Genomic DNA, 13,390 nt, shown 5'->3' on the forward strand with positions numbered 1-13,390 from the left:
TGTGTATGTGTGTATTTAAATGTGCGAGTTAATGCAAGCTGAGAGGACGCACTTGTGTGTGTCGTGTGTATGTGTGTGTGTGTGTGTGTGTGTTTCTTCTGCCGCAGCCTGAGAGGTTGGGGGGGTCACCGAGGCGAGCCGGCCTGCTTTTGTTAAAAGGAAATCGCATCTCACGGATGACTGTGGAATGATTATTTGGGTTGATGGAACATCAGGGAGACAGTTGTCCACACACACACACACACACACACACACACACACACACACAAATGAAGACATATGTAACCCCCCCCCCTCCTACACACACACACACACACACATAAACACACACACACGAGACATGCCAGGAACAGGACGTGACAGGAGGGTGTGTGATGTAAATAACATTTGAACAGCATCAAAATAGCTCCAACCAACAGTCACCTAGTCTTATATGACAACCACTGGCTGGCTGCAAAGCCCAACTTGTCTTATTTTGTAAATTCAGGCTGACAACCCCTCTACAGCATCTCTGCGTGTTTGTGCCAGTTAAAAAGTAATCTTTATTTCACATTTAACAAAAGTTTATTCCTGCTGAGACGAGAAGGTGGATGTTATTCGATATTTTTTAGTAGATAATGGCATAACAATTTTCAAATAGGATGATTTTGACACGCTATCACTGTTTTCTTTTTTTTACTACTGATCGGCTGTCACCCGGGGAAGATGGCAGGTAGAGTGTCATATTGTGAAGAAAAGGCAATTTTCTGGCTCTGTCATGGGCAATTTGGGCTACAGAGTGCAAAAAGCTTGTTTGAAGTGATGTTGTCTTTGTGTCTCTGTTTGGGCTTCCTCTTTCAGAAGCCTCGGCCCATCCATCTGAGCGGCAGGCAGTCAGGGATGGACTCAAAGTTCAGACTCCTGAGCTGCAGACTACACAGTGTGCAGACCTTAATGAGTAGAGAAAGGAATCCATGGGGAATGCCTTTAGCAGCCTGAATTGCAAATATCTGTGTGCACCTATTCTTGATTCTTGGTGTTAATAGCAGTAGGTGTGTAGGTGCGTGTCTGTGTGTATGTGTGTATGTGCTGGACAGTGTGAAGAAGACAAACATGTTTTTTTTAAACCAGAATTAAAGTGTAAAAAAGACAATTATACATTTTGAAATTTCAGTTTTTGTAAAGATTAAACAAACAGGATACAACAATAAAACTAAGAGGTGGTGGCAGTCTGATTCTTTTAAAGGGATAGTTCACCCAAAAATAAATATTCACTCATTATCTACTCACCACTGGCATTCAAATTCAAAATCAGGCCAGATGTTACCCCCTGCTCAATACCCTTGCGCTAAGCCAGGATGTTTCACAGTCTGAGGCCTGAATGGAAGAAGGGCTTCAGTCTTCAGGGAATATAAACGCAAAGTTTTCGAAGTATAGTAGGTTCAGTTGCTGTGATCTGTGAGATGTAAACAGGAAGGATAGTGGTGCTAAAGAGTCACTTAGCTGTGGGCTTGCTTACAACTTGAGCCCTGTTTTTTTTCACCTACATTTTGGCAAACTAGCGCACAGAAAAAGTACAAAGAATTAGCTGCTTTGGAAACCCATGGATTAGCAGAGAACCATGACTTTGATACTGAAATCATCTTAAAAACATGTCAATTCTAGAAGTAAAAGGATGACGTTTTTTTCATGACTTCTAAGCAGATTTATGGACGTCTATTTGTGACGGATATATCATTATCTAGTGTGAGTCACACTGAATTCAAAAATACTGTGACTCATGAGCCTCCCCTTCAACTCTCCCATTTCTCCCTAGGGAGACATACAGTATCTCCATACAGTTAGAAAATCGATGCGCTAAACTTAAATTAAAGGGATAGTTCACCAAAAAATTCACTCATTATCTACTCACCACTATGCTGATGGAGGAGTGGGTGAAGTGTTAGAGTCCACAAAACACTTTAGGAGTCTCAGGGGCAAACAGCGTTGCAGCCGAATCCAATAAAATTGAAGTCAATTGTGACCTTTTCTTCAAATGTAATAAAACAACAGAAAAAACACAACATGCCTCCATACTGCTCGTGCAGTGTCCGCAAGCCGCGACATTCATATTCAACTCGAAGCGGCGTCATTTACACTGTGTTTTTAGCATAAATGTCGGAGGCGTGTTCACGTACCCTCGGGCACATGGAACACCGCACACACTCTCGCCCAAGGGCACGAGCGGGGTGCACGAGCAGTATGGAGGCATGTCGTGTTTTTTCTGTTATTTTATAACATCTGAAGAAGAGGTCGCCTTGGCTAAAACACTTTTTACCCCTGAGACTCAGGAGGTGTTTTGTGCCTCCATCAGAATAGTGGTGAGTAGATAATGGGGGAATTTTTTGGTGAACTATCCGTTTAAGCTGCTGGCTTCACCTTGATCTCACTTTCCACAAGAAAAGAAATTATTGCATTTCCCAAAATGTCAAACCATTCCACTCGGAACATTTTTCAGTTAAGACTTCTATCATGACATCTTAAATGAGGAACTTTTACCTACTTTCAGTTGTTTTGTTGGGCCCAGTATCATATACAGTGTATCAAAGGGTTTTATTGAGTTTCCAACATAGCCCCAGGTCTACATAAGGACAGAGGGAAAACACAACAACAAAAAAACACTAATACATTGTAAGTAAAAAAGAAAAAACTCAAGAGAGGCAATTCAGAGAGAGAGAGAGAGGGAGATCTCTTCCTTGTGCACTGTAGCCAAGGGTGGGAAAAGGCAGCGGACTGTACATGGACAGATTTGGTAATTGTTGTGTCGCCTCAGCTGCAGCTGCCACAGGCTTTCCATGGGGAGTGAAGCCAAAGGCCAGCTTGTAAACATGAAAGCGAAACCTGAGATTTTTTCTGCGTGTGTTTGCAGTAGGAAACTGCACACACCCTATATCAACATCTTGGAGGAGCATCTGGTTTTGGATTTTCTCCTCTATTTTTTGACTTAAAGGCTTTTGCGACAAAAAGGCTTAAAAATGTCCCAAAAGCAAAAATGTACACTCTCATATTTTCAACTCTTAAAACAGTAATATTAGGGCACTGCGGTTTCTAATTGCTGATTGCTTGTTGGTTAGTTTGAAATAGATTTCCATGTGTAACGCATGTTGTAATAGTTGTTTTTTTTTATCTATTGATTTCTGGGACATTACTGTAAAATGTTTCAAGGTATTTCAAGGTGTTTCATATCTGTTTGTGTTATTTTCATGCAGACATGTGTGTGTGCACTGTGTATATCTGTGTCACTTTTAAGGGGATACATTTCTGTGCATGTGACTGTGTTTGTGCATTCTTATGTTCATCAAATACATCCTAGCACTGTAGAGTAAATATATATATAAGATATAGAATAAGGAGCAGTGGGAGAGATATTTGCTTGCACCGATAAAGAGTGTCATTAACACCATTGAACGAACACACACATACACAGCAGGTTTGCACAGCTATCCCTATTAGGACTTTGCATTGATTACCTTTCATTGTGGTAAATTTAACCAAAACCACATCCCTAACCTCAACCAAGACCAATTCACACCTAACGCTAAACCTATAACCACAATTCACATCTTACTCCTAACCCTAAACAGGACCTCAGGAATTATGTTTTGCCCCATTAGGACCACGCTTTGCTTCTCATGACGTCTACTGGTCCTGACAAGGTGAGTAATTATGATGGAAAAGGTCCTGAAGAGGACAGCACACAGTATTTAACACATATAATTTAGATGGTCTGTGAGTCCATGTGTGTGCCTCTGTTTCTGTCTGAAACCTGTTGTCACTGAGACACGGCTGTGAGCCTCTGCATGAACATGCAGGATGAGATCCTGCGTGAGAGATGGTGTATTTAGGTCTATGTGTGTGTGTGCTTGTGTGGCTTGCCGTGTGTGTGTACGTGTCTCTCTGCCTCTCTGTGTGTGTGTTTTGCCTCCTTGGCCTCTAGCCCTTCCCTACCCCTCCATTTAACCCAACAACACAGTTTCTTCAGCTCCATCATTGTATCCAGGTGTCCTCCATCAGAAACACGCACAGGTTTCAGACAGAAACAGAGGCACACATACTGACTCACAGACTGTTACATTAAACGTGTTAAATACTGTGTGCATGTGTGACTGTGTGTCCTCTTTAGGACCTTTTCCATCCTAATTACTCACCTTGTCAGGACCAGTAGACGTCATGAGGACTGAAGCGTGGTCCTAATGAGGCAAAACATAATTCCTGATGTCCTGTCTAAGGTTAGGATTAAGAGATGAATTGTGGTTAAATTTAGGGTTAGGTGTGAATTGGTCTTGGTTAAGGTTTCGGATAAGGTTTTTCGTTAGACTTACCACGATGCATTTTGTTTCAGTGTGTGATTGTGTAAAAAAAACATCCGATGGGGTGGATTCAGAATTGTTTTTTTACTGTCTTTTTTCTACATTTTCATTGATTTCTCAGGGATCTTGATGAAAAAAATCCGGCATGTTAAGGGGACTGATTTTTATGTGTGTAAACAATCCTGCAAAACTCAAAGTGAGTCTCCACCATTATTACCTTTATTCGCCTCAACTGAATGAGAGCAGCACTTTTAGTTAAATTTAGATCATTAAATGGGCCCATTTTACAACCCATTCCCTGCAGTTATTTCGAAAACACTTTAGGGTACATTAGAGTTTCTTTCGAGGTGGGAAAGCCTTTCAACCTGCATCAGACCACCAGGGGACAATAAAAGCCTCCACTCAAGGCCAAGTTAATAAGGGAGGAAAATATATTTGCATGGAGGATGATTAAAGTAACTCAATATAATTAATGCAGGTTAAGGTTTTCCCATAGGAAACCCGTGCAGATGATAAATATCTAATCAAACACCCTGCACCACATCTGCTTTATGGAGAAAGAGGAGGTGACACAGACAGATCTGATGTTTTAATGAAGACGATGGAAGGCTCATGTATATGCTCTAGATTCCAGCCCTGAGTTGTTCCAGGTTTACCAACATTGATTGAACTGTCCTCCTGGCCGTAGGGAAGCTGGATGTGGCTCATGTCTGTAACGCAGTGTTTCTGTTTCCAGTCTGCGCTGACATGCTAATCATGTGCGTTGTTTGGGCTGGAGGGAGTCTATTACGCTGACTGTATCACATCTATGTCCACTGGGGGACACACACTGGGGAATGTAGCCTCAGAAAGGAAGGAAGAGGGAGAGAGGCTCGCACGCATTCTGGGAAAAGTGTGCGTGCGTGTGTGTGTGTGTGTGTGTGTGTGTGTGTGTGTCGAAGCTCGGACACAGCAGACACGTGTCACCTCAGCTCTAGTGCCGTCAAGCTAAACTGACATAAACAGCCCCAGGCGGCCCTATCAGAGATGGACTTTACATAACGGCTGAGTCACTCACAATCTATTTTTATGGCTTTGAGGTGTGTGTGTGTGTGTGTGTGTGTGTGTGTGTGTGTGTGTGTGTGTGTGTGTGTGTGTGTGTGTGTGTGTGTGAGAGAGAGTGCGTGCATGTGTGTGTGCCAGCGCTTGTATCTTTCTAAAAGACAATTTGAGTTTTAGGTCTTCAGAATGAGGACATATTTGTGATGTCAGGTCATCCTGACCAGGCTTCACCGCTCTGAGGTGATGTTTGAAGGCTGTTACTCTGGTTTTCAGGTTAAGGTATGAATATGGGTTATGGTTAAGGGGGGGGTATGAATATAGTGCTTTTTAAACTTGAGATAGCCTTTAGGAGAGAGTAGAGAAGTGATAGGGAGGGAGAGCAGAGGGATAAGGGGGATAACTTGCAACAGGACGCACCAGTAATGATGGCAGTGAATGAGTCAGGGAGAGAAAATCCTGAGAAATAGAAGGAAACAAATTACATTTTAATCTGGTTCTTTATCTGCCTCTGAATATTCCCAATTATTTCTCTTTTCTGTTCAAGATAGTGCCGTTAATTATGTGAAAAGGTAAAACAAAGACCTCAAGATAGTAATGATGGAACAGAGATGTAATGTAAACATCCATTCATCTATTATCTATATGCAGCTTATCATTTTAGGGTCGTGGGGGGAGCTGGAGCTTCCCAGCAGACAGTGGGTGAGTACACCCTGGACCGGTCGTAAAAGGAAAACATTTTAATTAAATTCACCTCCCTTCAGGGAAAACCACACAGCTAGAAGGCTTGGATCTGAGTCTATGCAAACAACTGTATCCAAAATATGGAAACTTACAAAAAAAACATGAACTGACAATAATAATGATGTAATTTAATTTTCCTGAGCTTTTGTATTTTGATTTTCACAAACCCCACCACTTGAAAAAAAAACATCTCAATAAAAAATGTATATTCCAGGATGTATCAAAGCAAACTGTACGTTCACGTGCTCCTCGGAGGGTCCTGTTTCCTGAGCTGTGAAGTCGTTCTGACTTTGATATGTTCAAGTGCTCTGAAGTAGGAATGAGGAAAACGAACGCTTTGAACAAAATGTGTTGTATTTGTGTGTTTAAACAACACAACACACACTGACACCTCTTTCCAATATTTGAATTATAAGAAAGAGCAAAGAAAAAGGATCAGGTGTGACAGGCTGGTACATGATTTAAAACCCTGTGCACGTTAATCATGAAAATGTCTGTATGGCTAAAGGTGCTGGTGAGAGATGGACATAGTTTGTCAGTGACAAAATGTAATATTGGACAAGTTGACTTTAGAAGCCCCTATTTAGAGTTGATTATAAAATGATGTTAACGGGTTTATAAGCGATGAGGTACCAACATTTTTGCCAGCTTTCCAAATACTTTTTTCTGACTTGAGATGCCGGTCATGTAAATGTTCCCAGTCAGGACCATAATTTTTCAGATTATTCCGACACCACAGGAACGCACAAAATGACCAGATGTTCGATAGTCACATCATGCATACTTTTCCTATCACTATAAGAGGGAATGTGAACTACAGCGCTGTTAATACCACAGCAGCAATATTTAAATTTTAGTGGGAATAAACAAATTGGAACCCGTTTTTGATAAAGCTTCATTTATAAGGTTTTATAAGCCATAACTAATGGTTTCATTAGCTGCTAATAAATCATTGAAACAGTTTACTGATGGATTTTGGTCTACATGTGCTGCAGGCTTTTCCAGAAGATAAGTGGTCAAACAGACAACAGACTGAAGAGGTTGTCCTAATAAATTAAAGAGCTAAAAGTCAAGCTAAATGTCACGCTGGTAGAGAACTCTCTACAACCCGCCAACCCCAAATGTACTCATTACATTCTCCAGATAATACAAACGAGAAGGCAATTAAATACCATCTTGAACAGTGTAAAATGTGAGAGTTTGTTTGATCTTAATTATTGTTACCCAAAGATATACACAGACCCAGTTCCGGAAAACAAAGGCTGTGTTCAGACTTCAGGGTAATAAGATTTTATAAGTTTCTTAAACCAGATCTTTAGGACAGACTGTCTGACATATGCTTTGCTCTAGTAGTTACGTATGTGTCAGTATCTATGTAGCTAAGTGGTCAAAAGACACTTTGAAATCCAATTTGAGCAACTGGAGCGTCCCGACTGTGACACAGCTGAAGAGATTTGATTAGAATCACATTTCAAACCACCTCCAATTGTGGCTTTGATCTAATTAGCAAAAGTAGCTGTCCGGCTGGTGTTCTTCCCGAGCTTTTTTAAATCGAACTGAACGTGCCAAAAAACAAAAACAACTTTGTAAATGAGTTGGGCTGGACCAGTGTGGACACTGAAAAAGAAAGTATTATATATACCTCTATCTGCTTTTATCATAATAAAATAGTCCTGGTGGAATCAGTCCTGGATATACGGTGTAAGAAGCGCTCTTAATACATCCTTGTGAAGAGCAGAGTACCCTTCAGGGAAAAGCAGCGACTGGAAGTGTCATAAATATTTCAACGTTGGTTAATTTTTTTTAAATATATTTTAAATAATGTAACGTAAATTGTACCAGTAAGTATCAAGTCCTACTGAAATGTCCTTGAGCAAGACACTGACTATCCAAGGTCCCTGCTGTGTAGCTGTAGCTGACCCCTGACCTCTGACTACAGGCAAGAAAATTACTTTTATATAGAGAAAATATATTGTTTATGTAGGAAAAAATAAAACATGATTCATATGCTTTTCACAAAGATGCTGGTCTTACTGTTGTTAATTGTTATAAGTGTATTTGTGTATTTCAGTGATTAGAGTGTATCACGGGCATGTCTGTGTAAAATAATGTTCATCAGGCATGTCAATTGTTTTTTAACTAATGATATTATTAAGAGCGTTAATATTATTATTATTAATAATAATAATAAAAAAATAATAATTTTAATATTTATTTATAAAGCACCTTTCAAAACACAATTGAAGGCAAACATGGGAAACAATAAAGCTATTTGAAGATCACACAGCATCAAAGCACAAATACGAAAATGAAAAATAGATAAATAAATGAATTAAAATTTTAATTAAAAATATATAATTGACCTTGTTATGAACTGACTGATAATGGAGGTTGACGTGAGGTGCATCACTTGCAGCTAAATTATCACTGTTTGCCGAATGGTATTTGCAGCCGTTCAACAACTAAAGGACAAATATTGAAAATTAAAATACATAAAGAAATATTAATTATTCTCAGTGTTTGCCAAACAATATTATTTGATTTACTCAGCTCTGACTTGATTCAGCTTCTGGGCCTCGCTCCGTGACCTTAAACGTCACATCCCAGCAACTCGAGCAGAAACTTTAACCTTTACAGCTGCGTTGATAGTTTGATAACAGGAAACGTCTCTGATCATGTCTGTGTTCATGAAGGCAGGTATTATGTGAGACTTAGGAATTCATCAGCAATGGTGGTCAAGCCGCTCTGTCCACTATGAATTATTTGTGAGAATGAACAGCAGGAGGCAAACACACACACTCATTCATACTCTGCCAGTATTTACAAATTCTGAGGTCAGAATAGGTTCAAAAAAATCCTAACTCAGTCTCAGCCAGCTTTATTAATTTACTTTTATCCCTATATTTTATGACTCCAGTCTCAATTCATCAAGGTGTGTTCACTTTCAAGCTTTCTGAAAGAAGCCACGTCTGTTTTCATCCTACGGCATCACATCAAGTTTCACTCTGTTGTGTTAGTGGAATAAAAATACCCCTGATCACACATATGACCACAAAGATTGAGGTGAAACCAATCCAGTGTCGCAGTCTGACGCACTACATTAACGCAGATGTGTATTTCTGTTTATGGAGTAAAACTGTGGACAGTGATTTAAATTGTGGACCAAATAAAATTCAATCTAAGAAAATGTACAAAGAGAAAAATAATGAAGCAGTGTGAACTTATTGAGTTATTTTAGGTTATGGTGACGCATTCATTATTGTATGATTGATTTGCTATGTGATATGTCAAAAAAAAGTACCAAAAAAAGGGCCATCTTTTTATGTTATGTTATATATATGAAAAGGGGACAGGTTAATATAAGTACATTTCAGTATGTACAAGTATAGGTGTACTGCACAATGTACAACAAGAAAGAACTGCTGCACAATTTGTACATTGTATATTACAAAGAATGGACAAATTGACCAATTACACAATCTTGATCCCTATCTTGATATTGTACATTTTGATACGGTATTATTTCCACTTTTATTTAATTTATTTGTATTCATATTTTTGTTCTTACAACATTTTCCCCTTCCACTGCAACTTCCATGTGTGAATTTAGAATTTTCACTACGGAGGATCAATAAAGGTATCTCATCTTAGCTTATCTTATCTTATTGTTTTTGTAAAATCGTTTTAAGATTACGATGAAATTAACTAAACTAAAATCTAAACTGGTCTTCAATATGTCTGTGATTGGAAGTGTTGTTCAATTAACTTTTCAGCTCACGCACGCTGCATAGAACATCACTTCTGCCATCACACACTTGGTACACTGCAATATTACAGTTTGAAGGAAAAAAATTTCAAAAAAGTTGAATTTTACTCATGGTCATGTACACACACTCTCACACACATGCACAGGAACACACACACCTGTCTCTCATGCTGAGCCTCCTTTGCTCCACATTTTTTTCCCTCATCTGTCATTCTGGAGCATGTCAGTGTTTAACCCCCTCCCACGCTGGCACTCACAAACGCACACTGCCTTTCTTTTTTTTAACAAACTGCACAAACATACACACTCGCTCAAACACTGCTTTTTTCCCCCACCTTAACACACACACACACACACAGGCAATCCAGGGCAGTGGTTTAAACAGACAGACACCAAGAGTAAGAGCAGGATCATTTTGTGTTGGGGCTGATGAAGTTGGAACAGCCTGGAACAGCCGTTTACAGTGTGTGTGGGTGTGTGTGTGTGTGTGTTGAGAAGTGACAGAGATTGGCTGTATATCTACTCATGGCTGACAGGAATCATTTTGTTGTCCGGTCAAAGAGGGCATCTGCCATCCCTCCAGACTCTCCTTTTCTCTACAGGAGAGTGCACACAGCCGTTTACCGTGCTGCATCCAGCATTTAGGCTGCTTATGGATTTTTTAAATACTTTCACGTTGCGCCTGCAGCTCTAAATAAGAAGGTTTAGGGAAAAATTAATCTTAAACTTTCATGAATTGTGTGGGGGATGCTTGGATGTTTAAATCCTCTGGGGGTGTTAAGTGGTGTTCCGTGAAAAGGGGGTAATTTTACAGTGTGTGTTGCTGATACTGATTATCAATCAGCACTAATCAGGTATGAGTCATATTTCCTGTAATAGGACCACCCTCATGTTCCGTGAAGATGTGGATGTGTAATTTTTGTCGTATGGGGTTTGGTGTCTGTCCTTCTCTCCACATTCCTGCTCCAATGTCTTAAAAAAGCCTCAAAAGGCAACATGTCCTTGGTGTGTCCTTCACATTATCTACTTTAGAGTGTGCACAGCTTCTTCATTTCCCCCTGTCTGGGGTTGCTGCAGATGAAAACAAATTACTTTGGATCCGTGGAAAGCGGCAATCATATCTCACATGTTCATTATCTTCAATATCTTTATGGGCCATGAGACAAAAAAATGTAGCCACTGTGCAGGTGCCAACGTGCCTGCAATGTTGAGAGGTCCTTCATCAAGCGTGCGGCCAGATTGTGTGTGTGTGTGTGTGTGTGTGTGTGTGTGTGTGTGTGTGTGTGTGTGTGTGTGTGTGTGTGTGTGTGTGTGTGTGTGTGTGTGTGTGTGTGTGTGTGTGTGTGTGTGTGAGAGAGACATCTTCCTATAAACTAAGAGTGGACATATAGCGTGTTGCAACAAGCCCACAGGATGTCAAGGGGAATATAAATGCGCTATGCGTAAAAGCATTAGAGGGTGTATTTACGATAAGGGCTCCAAAACATGGCACGAAACAGATTAGGAAGAAGGAGCCAATGGAGATAATCCCGTTATCTCGTTGGATGTAAAACGCCAATGTGGAAGCATCCACAGAGACCAAGATGAACTGAACGTGAACTAACGCTGCAGATGTATACGGGAGGAGGAGGTGGAGGATTTGGGAAGAGGAGGGGGTGGAGGGGGGCGCCAAACAATATTGGAAAACACTGTTGTTCTTGACCTTACGGGACACCCCCACGCTGTTTACCGCAGTGTGACCGGCGGCCTTCGTGTAGCCTTTTAAATGTGAGCGGGCACACGCTCCATCCGCACCAGTTCGATATCCTCCTCATGACATTGTTTCACCTTTGAGTATTTCCCTGTAATTACAACAGTGGGTCTGTGGTGCATAATGTTGCATATTGATAGATGACCGATATGAAGTTGAACAGAAATGATTGAGGGTCTCTCTCTGGGTTCGGGGTGCCGGGGTGCCGGGGTGCCGGGGGGGACGCACGCCGGTCATCACCTTTCTAAACCAGAGCGCATTTAACATTACGCGCGATGGGATAGGAATGCACGCGTGTAAACACACACACGCACTGCCACAGACAAGCCACAAACACAACAAGAAGCAGCAGACAGAAAAAGCAGACTCACGGGATGACCCTGGGCTCCTCTGCGCGCCCCATCGCGAAATCCCCGTTATTCCCGTTTTTTTTTTTAACGGAGTCCTCAGATGCCGTGGTCGCAGTCCACGTCCCTGCAGATGTACCAGAGGATCACATAGAGGATGAGGAGTATGGCGAAGATGAAGAGCGCGACGAGGATGGCCTTTGTCACCGGAGAGATGATCGACTGCATGTCAGGAGCAGAGCCGGGCAGAAGCGGCGTGCAGAGGGGCTCCGTCCGTCCGTCCTCAGTCCGCTGTCTCCCTCGCTCTCCTCCGCTCCTCTCCTCCGCTCCGGTGGCAACTGTTGAGGACGGAGCCCGGAGCTTTGCCGTGCGCGAACTTACACATTTAGACCCCGACGCACATGCACCCGCACTCCACGCCGCGAAGGTATCCTATATGGGCTGCCGGCGATCCAGGCGCGCAACGCGTGGAGGGGCTTCCCCGGATAGAAGAGCGGCGCAGGAGTGAGTGGGCTGTCAGTCCACAGGTCCTCTCTGTCTCTGCCTGTCGCACAGCAGAGGACACAGCAGTGAGGAAGCAGGCGATCGCTGGATAACGCGATGAAATCCAGCAGGTGGAGGTTCAGACTCAAATCCAGCAGAGACGTCTCTAGACTCAAGAGTGGAGAGAAGTCCCAAATTGCGCGCCGAGCTGCTGCACTTGTCAGCAAACAGGTTGATTAGTATTCCTCACATTGGAGGGTGTGTGTGTGTGAGAGAGAGAGAGAGAGAGAGAGAGAGAGAGAGAGAGAGAGAGAGAGAGAGAGAGAGAGAGAGAGAGAGAGATCATATCACGACCCTCAACGTGATGTTTTGTGGTAAAACAGTTCTTCTCAGTCATATACCTCCTATAAGTCATAAAATATTCCCTGGATCCTTCTTACTTGTGTATTAGAATAAAATAGAATCATCAAAATAATATTTTTTACATTTCTTATGAGTTAGTGAATGAACAAACCAAGAGAAATGTCTAGGAAAGGCATTAGGCCAAATATACAGTATAAGTCACCATGGTGAAATATATAACCCTAACCCCATGGTTTTCAAAACACTCATATATTCTGTGAACTTTTCATTGACACCCTGACAGTGTGCCAGGGACTCCCAGGGGTCCACAGACCCTCATTTGAGAACGACTGAATATGACCATTAAACCCACTTAATGTGCCCATTAGCCTATTTGTATTTTACACTTTTCTTATTCTAAACTATTCTTTATAGCCTTTATAGTTCAGGTTTTGTTGAGGCACCTTTATTAAAAGAAGTAGGCTATAATCCTAATGTCCCCCCGTATTAAAGGGCAGATATTTTAGTATCAGTCGATATTGAAAATCATCACAATAAATGTCAGATTATTTCTTTAAGCTACAAGACAAAT

At 41.4% G+C, this 13,390-nt stretch overlaps 1 protein-coding gene across 1 annotated transcript in view; it reads right to left on the minus strand.

The window, feature by feature from the left end:
• LOC118119622 (dehydrogenase/reductase SDR family member on chromosome X-like) overlaps positions 1-12,697 on the minus strand; it is a 44,442-nt gene extending 31,745 nt beyond the window's left edge. The window contains exon 1 of the mRNA XM_035173722.2: positions 11,998-12,697. The gene's annotated coding sequence lies outside the window, so the exon portion shown is untranslated. The remainder of the gene's footprint in view (positions 1-11,997) is intronic.
• Between the last annotated feature and the right edge of the window lie 693 nt (positions 12,698-13,390).

This window comes from Hippoglossus stenolepis, chromosome 13 (genome assembly GCF_022539355.2).
Source record: "Hippoglossus stenolepis isolate QCI-W04-F060 chromosome 13, HSTE1.2, whole genome shotgun sequence".
NCBI classification, from domain to species: domain Eukaryota; kingdom Metazoa; phylum Chordata; class Actinopteri; order Pleuronectiformes; family Pleuronectidae; genus Hippoglossus; species Hippoglossus stenolepis.